The following is a 12,455-nucleotide window of genomic DNA, read 5'->3' as shown; positions in this document are numbered from 1 at the left end:
CTGGGAGAAGCAATAATCCACAGATGCAAAGAAGGGATTAATTACCTTTGGTTGGAGGACTTAATCAGAAAGTCTTAAAAAAGATTGTGGTTCCTAAAACGTCCATTTGTGGTTGGATTTCAAACTAATATGGTGGATGACTGGAACCAACAAAATCTATGTGAAATTTGATGTATAAATATCTCTGAGAAAAGCTAAGAGTGGCCATAGTTTTGTGTATAATTTTGTTTATGTTTTGTGGGAAAATGTCATTTTCTATACACTGATGATTTTTTTTAATAAAAAGAATTTTATATGGAAATACGCTAAAAGAATAAAGTAACGACAAGAAGTAGGCTCGGAAGGTATTATGAGCTTCTTTTAATATTTTTCGCCATAATTAATTTAGATGTCTCTTCAGACACATTTAACTTGTCTGTTATAGGAAATATTGTTTTGAAAAAGTATTCCTGCACTCATCCCATCGTGTGATTTACAATTACAATTTACAGCAAGAGAGAGGCAGTGATGAATGGGTATCCCCCCTCTTATGTAGTAGTATACCCGTTTAGGGAGTCATGTGCACAAAAGAAGCTTGGATGGTGTCACGTCATGAGTGATGTCATCCATGACGTCATTTGAGAGGTCATGAGTGATGTCAAATGATGTCATAGAACAAGTCGAGTGGGGTTATATGTGAGGTTAAAAATAATGCATGGCGCGGCGCATGTTATAGTTAAGGTTGTGAACTATATATATATATATATATATAACTAGTGAATTTCTGTGGTTTCTTTAGTTCAAAACATTAATGTTGTCACTGACAAATTCACCTAACTAGATCATTATTTTTAACATTGTTTTTTAATGAATTTCTAAAGCAAACAGATCTTTTCATCATACCTAAATATAACATTACTTTAACCTTTGTTTTTTCAACGAAGATATATATACATATATATACATACATACATATATATATATATATTACCTACTGGCGATAGCCAGTAGGTATATATAGTTAGGATTTTTTTCCTAAGGGATTTTTGAAAATTCTATGTCGAATAACTTTGGCGTTTGAGGACAGAATTGGCTGAAATTTTCAGGAAAATGGAACATTTTGTTTCTGAGCAGCCCCTGAAATTTTGGGGGGGGGTCCGTCAAGGGGGGGCCGAGAAAAAAGGGGGGTCCCAAAACGTGTTTTTCCCATGCAATTTTCCATAGGGCGGTTGGCCTCACTTTTAGCCTGAACGGCTGAATGGATTTACACCAAACTTGGCACAATTGTAGGGACTGGTAGCCCGATGTGCCTTTGCTATGTCTCAAGATATAGGCTCCAGTGGTTTTTACGAAAATTAACTTTGAAAAATATATATTGGGCTACATTGGGCTATATATATGTTGGAGCCCAAATGTAGCCCAATGTAGCCCAAAGATGGCCACCAGAGACAAAAAAAAAACAAATGTAGCCCAAATATCAGCCAGATGTAGCCCAACTATAGCCCAATGACAGAATCTCCCAGAGTGTTCTAAAGAACAACTCGAGTGCTAACAGTCCTACTTATTACAAAGGTATGGCACACCTGAAGCCATCTTGATTGGAATAAAGTGGTAACTCTTAAAACATTTAATTTAAAAAGGAACAAAATGAGGGGGTTCATTTTGCCATAGAAAGTATGATTAGCGAATATATGACGAAATCCCGCATACCATCAGTCCGCAAAAAAAATCCCGCATGTACTATTAGGCCGCAAATTAAAATAACGAAAACCTTTAGAACGAATATGCCTTTAGCATACACTAAACAACTAAACTACCCTAAACCCTAAAACACTACCCCCAGCATGACCCTACACTACACAAACAGTACAACACTACCCTAAACCCTAAAACACTACCCCCCGCATGACCCTACACTACACAAACACTACAACACTACCCTAAACCCTAAAACACTACCCCCAGCATGACCCTAAACTACGCAAACACTACAACACTACCCAAAACCCTAAAACACTACACCCCAGCATGACCCTACACTACGCAAACACTACAACACTACCCTAAACCCTAAAACACTACCCCCAGCATGACCCTACACTACACAAACACTACAACACAACCCTAAACCCTAAAACACTACCCCCAGCATGACCCTACACTACGTAAACACTACAACACAACCCATTAACCCTAAAACACTACCCCCAGCATGACCCTACACTACGCAAACATTACAACACTACCCTAAACCCTAAAACACTACCCCCAGCATGACCCTACACTACGCAAACACTACAACACTACCCAAAACCCTAAAACACTACACCCCAGCATGACCCTACACTACGCAAACACTACAACACTACCCTAAACCCTAAAACACTACCCCCAGCATGACCCTACACTACGCAAACACTACAACACTACCCAAAACCCTAAAACACTACACCCCAGCATGACCCTACACTACGCAAACACTACAACACTACCCTAAACCCTAAAACACTACCCCCAGCATGACCCTACACTACGCAAACACTACAACACTACCCTAAACCCTAATACACTACCCCCAGCATGACCCTACACTACGCAAACACTACAACACTACCCTAAACCCTAAAACACTACCCCCAGCATGACCCTACACTACGCAAACACTACAACACTACCCTAAACCCTAAAACACTACCCCCAGCATGACCCTACACTACGCAAACACTACAACACTACCCTAAACCACTACCCCCAGCATGACCCTACACTACGCAAACACTACAACACTACCCAAAACCCTAAAAAACTACCCCCAGCATGACCCTATACTACGCAAACACTACAACACTACCCAAAACCCTAAAACACTACCCCCCAGCATGACCCTACACTACGCAAACACTACAACACTACCCAAAACCCTAAAACACTACCCCCAGCATGACCCTACACTACGCAAACACTACAACACTACCCAAAACCCTAAAACACTACCCCCAGCATGACCCTACACTACGCAAACACTACAACACTACCCAAAACCCTAAAACACTACACCCCAGCATGACCCTACACTACGCAAACACTACAACACTACCCAAAACCCTAAAACACTACCCCCAGCATGACCCTACACTACGCAAACACTACAACACTACCCAAAACCCTAAAACACTACCCCCAGCATGACCCTACACTACGCAAACACTACAACACTACCCTAAACCCTAAAATACTACACCCCAGCATGACCCTACACTACGCAAACACTACAACACTACCCAAAACCCTAAAACACTACCCCCAGCATGACCCTACACTACGCAAACACTACAACACTATCCTAAACCCTAAAACACTACGCCCAGCATGACCCTACACTACGCAAACACTACAACACTACCCTAAACCCTAAAACACTAGCCCCAGCATGACCCTACACTACGCAAACACTACAACACAACCCTAATCCCTAAAACACTACCCCCAGCATGACCCTACACTACGCAAACACTACAACACTACCCTAAACCCTAAAACACTACCCCCAGCATGACCCTACACTACGCAAACACTACAACACAACCCTAAACCCTAAAACACTACCCCCAGCATGACCCTACACTAAACAACCACCACAACTCTACACTACACTAACACAACACTACACTACACAATCACTAACCCACGAAAAAATTAACACAAACCCACTTACCTCTCTCGTCATCGTGGTTTTCACAACGCAAATGCATTTACCATACATGCCTTTAAAACGTAATTCTTTGTAAAGGCATGCGCGATAAATGCACATTCGTTTTGAAAAAATGCGGGATAATGGTATGCGAGGTCAATGACCTTGCGGGATAATGGTATGCGGACTGAAAGTCTGCGGGATAAAAAAATGCGGGAAAATGGCAAACCATGATTAGCAGCAGACTTCCCTGGTGAGCACTAGCTTTACTACAGTGATCTAATGAGCAACTAGAGTGCTAACATTCAGAATTTATGGCAAATGTGTGACACATCTGAATGCCTTCTTGATAGAACCAAAGTAAACAAGCATTGAAAATGCAATAGATCTCGCCCTCGTTTAAGTTAAAGCCATTCTGTTTGTAATGAGGTGGCTTTTTAGCTTTCCTTTTATTAGTGTTTTTAAAACTTTCATGTAAATAACATGCATATGTATGCATATATGTATATGTATGCATGCATTTAGATTTATATAGATATGCAGATTATATATGTTTATATATGTATATTACCTACTGGCGATAGCCAGTGGGTATATATAGTTAGGATTTTTTCTCTATGGGATTTCTGAAAATTCTATGTCTAATAACTTTGGCGTTTGTGGACGGAATTGGCTGAAATTTTCAGGGAAATGGCACATTTTGATTCTGAGCAGCCCCTGAAATTTTGGGGGGGTTTCGTCAAGGGGGGGGCCGAGAAAAAAGGGGTTCCCAAAATGCGTTTTTCCCATTCATTTTTCCATAGGGCGGTTGGACTCACTTTTAGCTCGAACGGCTGAATAGATTTACATGAAACTTGGCAAAATTGTAGATATGGTTTTCCCGACGTGCCTTTGCTATGTCTCAATATATGTGCTCCAGTGGATTTTGAGAAATTAACGTTTAAAAAAATATATATATCTGTGACAGCGCTCCGGTTAGCGCCCCGGTTCGCGTACCTGACGCGTAACGGAACTTCGCGAAGCGAAGCTGATTGGCTCTCCGGTGTCTGTCAACATTGTAAACAGTCCGGAGCGGCCGCCATCTTGTCTCTCGGTAGGTTCGAGAGACAAGATGTGGTGAAAAAAGAAGGGGGAAATGAAGGAAAGGGGGCAAGGTAAACCCCTCCTGACCCCCTAGGATTGATGAGGGGGATATTAAAGTCCCCCGCGATTTTTCGCGGTAGAGGCGCTTCCCGGTACGCGAACCGGGCAGCTAACCGGCAGCGTAACGGGAGTCCGCCATCTTGTGTTTTTGGAGCGTCCGGTTCGCGTACCGGGTAGCGTCCCGGTAAGCGTAACAAGGGGAAAACCAAGAGAAACAGTAAAAAAAAAATTAAGGGAATAGATTTCCAGCAAACTTGGCAAAATTGTAGGGACTGTTTGTTTGATGTGCCTTTGCAAGGCCTCAAGATATGTGCACGTGTGGATTTTGTCTAATTAAGGTTAAAAAAAATATATATATCTGTAAGCGTGCTCCGGCACGCTTACGTTACGGGTTTTGTTTGCGCTGCAGAGCCGATACGTCACGGTTATGCGACGCGTCATGAGGCGTCTCACGTGGCTACGTGATACGTCACGTAATAAAGAATATATTTTACAGCTATAGATATTAGCTTTTAAAAAACCAATGAAATTCACTGAAAAAAACATAGGTTATAGACCATATATAGTTAGGAATTTGCATTTACAAAACCTTGAAAATTCACTGAAAAAACCATAGGTTAGAGACCATATATAGTTAGCTGGACATTTTATTGACATAAAACCAATGAAATTCCATATATAGTTAGTTGCACTAACTATATATCGCGCACCCGCAATCCACTGCTGATGATGTCACATATTACATCATTCATGACATGGTCAGTGACATCACTGATGACATCACTGAGGACATCTCAAATGACATCACTGATGACATCACTGATGACATCACTGATGACATCACTGATGACATCATGACACACCAATACCAGTTACTACATACGCACTCACTGATTCCTACGTCTACACACACATTCACTCATTCACCCATACAATCACTCATACATACAGTCACTCATTATTACAACACTATCATATGCACTCATACACCTATGCAGACACTCACACACTGCCACTCATCCATGGAGTTACTCACACACCTAGTCAGTCCTGTAAAGAATCAATCACACTTCCATTTCCTCATCTATACAGTTAAACACAGAACACCATACTTCAGTGACATCACTGATGACATCACTGATGACATCTCAAATGACATCACTGATGACATCTCAAATGACATCACTGATGACATCATGACACACCAATACCAGTTACTACATACGCACTCACTGATTCCTACGTCTACACACACATTCACTCATTCACCCATACAATCACTCATACATACAGTCACTCATTATTACAACGCTATCATATGCACTCATACACCTAGTCAGTCCTGTGAAGAATCAATCACACTTCGATTTCCTCATCTATACAGTTAAACACAGAACACCATACTTTTCACACATATACTAACACATACTTACTCTCTTATACAATCACTGATACAAGTACACATTGATATGCACAGTCACACACCTCCCAGCCAGCCACACACACACTCAGTCTTCCATACATCCACTCATTCTTCAATATGTAAAACATATTTAAACTTTACAAAAACACACAGACACTAGATGATGTCATCAGTGATGTCATTTGAGATGTCATCAGTGATGTCATCAGTGATGTCATTTGAGATGTCATCAGTGATGTCATCAGTGATGTCACTGACCATGTCATGAATGATGTAATATGTGACATCATCAGCAGTGGATTGCGGGTGCGCGATATATAGTTAGTGCAACTAACTATATATGGAATTTAATTGGTTTTATGTCAATAAAATGTCCAGCTAACTATATATGGTCTCTAACCTATGGTTTTTTCAGTGAATTTTCAAGGTTTTGTAAATGCAAATTCCTAACTATATATGGTCTATAACCTATGGTTTTTTCAGTGAATATATATATATATATCATTAGCGCTGGCAGATAGCAAAATAAGTGATGGCAGTATCAGGTTAAGGTGGTGTATCAAGTAGGTCCAGCACATAAATAGTTATTTGTTTTTATTGTGCACTGCATTTACAACACCAAACGTGAGAGTACATCGAACTTGAGAAAACAGGTGCGAGTGACAAGGCAAATTATACATTTTTTTTTAAAACGAGGTTGATTGTGCAACTTTTAAGTTTCTCTTAAATGTATGAGGGTGAAATTAACAAGAAGGGGAGAACTTATTTAACACTGAACTAACAAAGAAGAATTGAGGATAAATACTAAAACAAACTACCGTATGGCTAGCTTGCGAGCCAATTGCAAACTCCCTACAATGACTCAAACAGCAGCTCACTGAAGTTTAAAGACAAAAATGTACCACGCATTGCGGTATCCGTTCGAAAGGGGAGTAGATGACGAGGGTGCCCTTCCAGGCTCTGTAGTTCAACGACTGCCTCACAAAAGAATATTTTACTTAACTTAGATGTACAATCTGATTGCGTATTAACCAGCTGTGACTGCCGTATAGATGGTTGCCTAAGGGCAACTGTGTAATCAGTAACAGGCCTTCCCACAACCTGCACTTTAGATGCAACTGTCGCACATAGCTTTCTTGCAAAATCTGGAAACACTGAGGAAGCGTATGAAAAAAATGTAATCTGCTGCTTTTGAGGTCTTGATTCCGAATGAAAGTAGCTAGATGTGCTGCCACTGTAAATTACCAGCAAGTCCCGCCTCCGGAGTAAATACATTTAATGCGGCTGAGTAAATTTACTGAAGCCATTTCACTCAAAGTTTGAAACAAATAAATGGGACAGCGCACATTCGCCTTTTTAGGAGTTCCTTGCCGTCGAGACGATAAAACTCGAGCATTTTTAAAACACCTCCCATATTTATTTATAGATCTACTGCATGCCGTGGCGTAGCATTTTCTTCTGAAAACTACCTCCGCATAATGCATGAGTAACTAAAAGACACGAATGGCCATCTTGGAAAACTTTAAATTGGGAGGAAGTTATTAAGATATAAAAGGATGCTTTTTGAACAAATTAGGAACGCAAAATATATATATAATGAGATCAGAAAGAGGGTGCAGAAAGAGAAAGGATTTTTTTTAAAATTGCGTAGTTAAAAGCCTTAAAACAAAAGCCATTACAAAATGCACAGTTACATTAGAACTAGCATTTTCTTTGAAATATGATACAGCAAAGCATAAAACATATTGCTCAGGTACACTCTAACCTTATAGTAGTAGGAAAGCAGTACGGACAGTGCTTCCTTCTGTGGAAATCAATTCTTATAGTTAGGTGGTACTTAAGGGGTCATTTTAGATCCCAGGTGTTAACGATTAAGGGGGGGGGGTTGCAAACGCAGAATATCTACAATAGATACAATGTCATCCTTTTTCCGAAACTAGAATGGATACACCCTTCAGGCCTTAGGAAAGCGGCTCGGACAATGAAGTACATAGGGCACAACAAAAAATACTGCATTTTGAACGGCTCCTAGTCAATCAGTATCGACCCAGGAGATTCAGAGCTAGTAACCGAGACCATCTTCATTACAGTTTCACCCCACATATCACTACTCATTCTTCCCATTACAGCTGCCTGTTGAGATAACCGAGTTTTAATAAAGAACTAGAATGCTCACCTGCCTCAAAGAATGTGCCTGCAATGGGAGACATGCTGCTGGAAAAGACTGCTTTAAAATCATCCTAACCAAGGCATAAAGGCTGAAGATGTAAATTAAAAATCACTGCAACAAGTTGCAGAAATAAATGAGCCCCCGAAAACATTCCATTCGCTTTGCTTGTATTATTTTCCATTACAATGTTTTAAGCCTTGTGTAGTCCATGACAGTTCTATGTTTAAAACAAGCATTAGAAATGCAATCGGGCTCGGATTTATTTGAGTTTGAGCTAATGGCATTGTAAATGCCAATGTATTGTTGCTATGTGTTATGTGTTATGGAGTGTGTTCATGTGGTGTGTACTGCCAGTGATCTCCTTGTGAGTGTGAGAATATTGCACCGTTACTGCCTGTGTTGTCCTTCTTGTGAGTGTGAGAAGCTTGCACCTCTGCTGCCTGTGGTCTCCTTGTGAGTGTAAGAAGCTTGAACTGCTGCTGCCTGTGATGTCCTTCTTGTGAGTGTAAGAAGCTTGCACTGCTGCTGCCTGTGATGTCGTTGTTGTGAGTGTGAGAAGCTTGCACAGCTGCTGCCTGTGAGTATGAGAAGATTGCATTGTGCATCTCTGTGCTGTGCCTGTTCTTTATAAGGGACTCTTGCTCTGTTGCTGCTGCTGCCTTGGCACAGTACCTGCTGTGAGTGTGTGAGGGAATATTGCACCGCTGCTGCTTGTGATATCCTTCTTGTGAGTGGGAGAAGCTTGCACCTCAGCTGCCTGTGGTATCCTTGTGAGTGTAACAAGCTTGCACAGCTGCTGCCTGTGATGTCCTTCGTGTAAGTGTGCTCTGTCATCGGTAGTTGAGAGTGGTAGTGGAGAGTGGAGAGTTTTAGTGGAAAGTGTTAGTGGAGAGTGGTAGTGCAGAGTGGTAGTGGAGAGTGGTAGTGGAGAGTGGTAGTGGAGAGTGGTAGTGGAGAGTGGTAGTGGAGAGTGGTAATTGGTAGTGGAGAGTGGTAGTGGAGAGTGGTAGTGGAGAGTGGTAGTGGAGAGTGGTAGTGGAGAGTGGTAGTGGAGAGTGGTAGTGGAGAGTGGAGAGTGTTAGTGGAGAGTGTTAGTGGAGAGTGTTAGTGGAGAGTGTTAGTGGAGAGTGTTAGTGGAGAGTGTTAGTGGAGAGTGTTAGTGGAGAGTGTTAGTGGAGAGTGTTAGTGGAGAGTGTTAGTGGAGAGTGTTAGTGGAGAGTGTTAGTGGAGAGTGTTAGTGGAGAGTGTTAGTGGAGAGTGTTAGTGGAGAGTGGTAGTGGAGAGTGGTAGTGGAGAGTGGTAGTGGAGAGTGGAGAGTGTTAGTGGAGAGTGGTAGTGGAGAGTGGTAGTGGAGAGTGTTAGTGGAGAGTGTTAGTGGAGAGTGGTAGTGGAGAGTGTTAGTGGAGAGTGTTAGTGGAGAGTGGTAGTGGAGAGTGGTAGTGGAGAGTGGTAGTGGAGAGTGGAGAGTGTTAGTGGAGAGTGTTAGTGGAGAGTGGTAGTGGAGAGTGGTAGTGGAGAGTGGAGAGTGTTAGTGGAGAGTGTTAGTGGAGAGTGTTAGTGGAGAGTGTTAGTGGAGAGTGTTAGTGGAGAGTGTTAGTGGAGAGTGTTAGTGGAGAGTGTTAGTGGAGAGTGTTAGTGGAGAGTGGAGAGTGTTAGTGGAGACTGTTAGTGGAGAGTGGTAGTGGAGAGTGGTAGTGGAGAGTGGTAGTGGAGAGTGGTAGTGGAGAGTGGAGAGTGTTAGTGGAGAGTGTTAGTGGAGAGTGTTAGTGGAGAGTGTTAGTGGAGAGTGTTAGTGGAGAGTGTTAGTGGAGAGTGTTAGTGGAGAGTGTTAGTGGAGAGTGTTAGTGGAGAGTGTTAGTGGAGAGTGTTAGTGGAGAGTGGTAGTGGAGAGTGGTAGTGGAGAGTGGTAGTGGAGAGTGGAGAGTGTTAGTGGAGAGTGTTAGTGGAGAGTGGTAGTGGAGAGTGGTAGTGGAGAGTGGAGAGTGTTAGTGGAGAGTGTTAGTGGAGAGTGTTAGTGGAGAGTGTTAGTGGAGAGTGTTAGTGGAGAGTGTTAGTGGAGAGTGTTAGTGGAGAGTGTTAGTGGAGAGTGTTAGTGGAGAGTGTTAGTGGAGAGTGGAGAGTGTTAGTGGAGACTGTTAGTGGAGAGTGGTAGTGGAGAGTGGTAGTGGAGAGTGGTAGTGGAGAGTGGTAGTGGAGAGTGGTAGTGGAGAGTGGTAGTGGAGAGTGGTAGTGGAGAGTGGTAGTGGAGAGTGGTAGTGGAGAGTGGTAGTGGAGAGTGGTAGTGGAGAGTGTTAGTGGAGAGTGGTAGTGGAGAGTGTTAGTGGAGAGCGTTAGTGGAGAGCGTTAGTGGAGAGTGGTAGTGGAGAGTGGTAGTGGAGAGTGTTATTGGAGAGTGTTAGTGGAGAGTGTTAGTGGAGAGTGTTAGTGGAGAGAAGTTAGATCACAGAAGCTCTTTGTGCTCCACGTGCCGCCAAGCTCTGCAGAACAGGAGCTTAAAGCGAAAGAGAGAAACTGGTGTGCTATAGGGGAGAGGAAAAAAAGAAAAGCTTCAGACTTCAGTTGAAGGCTAAAAACGCGTAGACAGACAGGTCCAAAAAAATATTAACGTTTCTTAACAGGCAGACGAGAGGATGTGGCTTAACAGCTAGAGCGGCCGACCTCCAAGCTGGTCCAACTATAACTGCAGGCAAATGCTATTTTTACAGCATAAACCCGAACACATTATCTCCAGGCATGTTCGTGGTATACAGAATAGAATGGTATGTCTTATTTATTAACTTTCCTTCCCAGAAGGTACCGAGAACGAGAGACGTAAGACTACAGGAGAGAAGAACAGGAAAGATGCAAGCTTGTGTGGGAACAGGCACAGAAGGGAGAACTGACACTAGGTGACTAATGGGGATTAGGAGCAGGGTAAAGAGGAAGTGTTACACTACAAATCCCACGATGCACCGGAGAGCTGCAGCAGCACCCGGGTGGCACCAATGTCGGCCCGAGATGCCCACTGGCTGGATCCCGTAGTTTCCCGTAGAATTTCGGCAATCTTGGAAAGGAAAGAGGCCCGGCCCTTTGCCCAGAATCGGAAGGGTGCCCGATCTACGGGGAGCACGTGACATCAGAGCATGAGAAAGGGCACGCGAGAGATGTGCAGCGCGGAACCCCAGGCAGACAGCTGGAACTCATCTCTGGCAAGGCGGGGGTGACCACGGCAAGGAGCGCGAGCCCGCCCCTGGGTGCCAGGGAGGGGCGCGCGGTCTGGAAGGAGGCCACCGCCTCCCTTAGTTGTGCTTCCCAGCCTGGCATTCCCGCCTACAATGCGGCATGATTATGAATCCAAAAGTTGTGAATAACATTTTAATAATATATTAAACATTCTGCACGGAAAAGTAAATTGTACTGGACATTCGGTAAACTTCGCATTAAGCATCTAAAGAGCCGAGCATCGAAATGTGAGAGGCGCTTCGATAAATCATCACGAGGGGGTCGTTGCCTCTAGTCTTGTTATACGCAGATGACATCACTCAGATTAAAATTAATGTTTACCCTCCATGCATGAAACTATTATGTTCGCCTAAAAATACCGCAGGAACGAATACAGAGAAAGAGCAATTCTTGGGCGTTATAAATATATAATATAGCCAATCAGCCGGAGAGCAGCGATGCGCCGCAGTTTTCTTTCCGCTTTCTTCTGGACATCAGCTGCAGCGTAATTCTGCACACAACCCGCGGCAAGTAAAAGACACACAAACGGAGGAAGCAGGGTTTAAACTTCGACAAAGATAGAGAGCTCTGAGAGCGGCAGAAGCTGCAACGGTGTGCACAAACCAGCAAATGACAAGTCCTGATTAAATGACGACTCTGCTTCGTACCCCGTATTTCCAGTGCCCAAATGTAAACAAGCCCCGGAGACCACCGCAATGATCGGCATGTCTGGACCTCAGTGACATACGAAAGAAATTAAAGCGGCGCCATTACCGTATCCCCATTTAGTCATACAACGCAACGTAGTCATAACATGCAAGAACAAGGAAGCTGCGCGCTGAGCGCTG

General features: G+C 43.1%; 1 protein-coding gene across 4 annotated transcripts in view; it reads right to left on the bottom strand.

The window, feature by feature from the left end:
• Nucleotides 1-12,455, bottom strand: part of ANKS6 (ankyrin repeat and sterile alpha motif domain containing 6) — a 381,649-nt gene that overhangs the window by 352,557 nt on the left and 16,637 nt on the right. The window lies entirely within an intron of this gene.

The sequence above is a fragment of the Lissotriton helveticus genome, chromosome 4_1, assembly GCF_964261635.1.
Source record: "Lissotriton helveticus chromosome 4_1, aLisHel1.1, whole genome shotgun sequence".
Lineage (NCBI taxonomy): Eukaryota > Metazoa > Chordata > Amphibia > Caudata > Salamandridae > Lissotriton > Lissotriton helveticus.
This window is presented reverse-complemented; position numbering and strand designations above follow the sequence as displayed.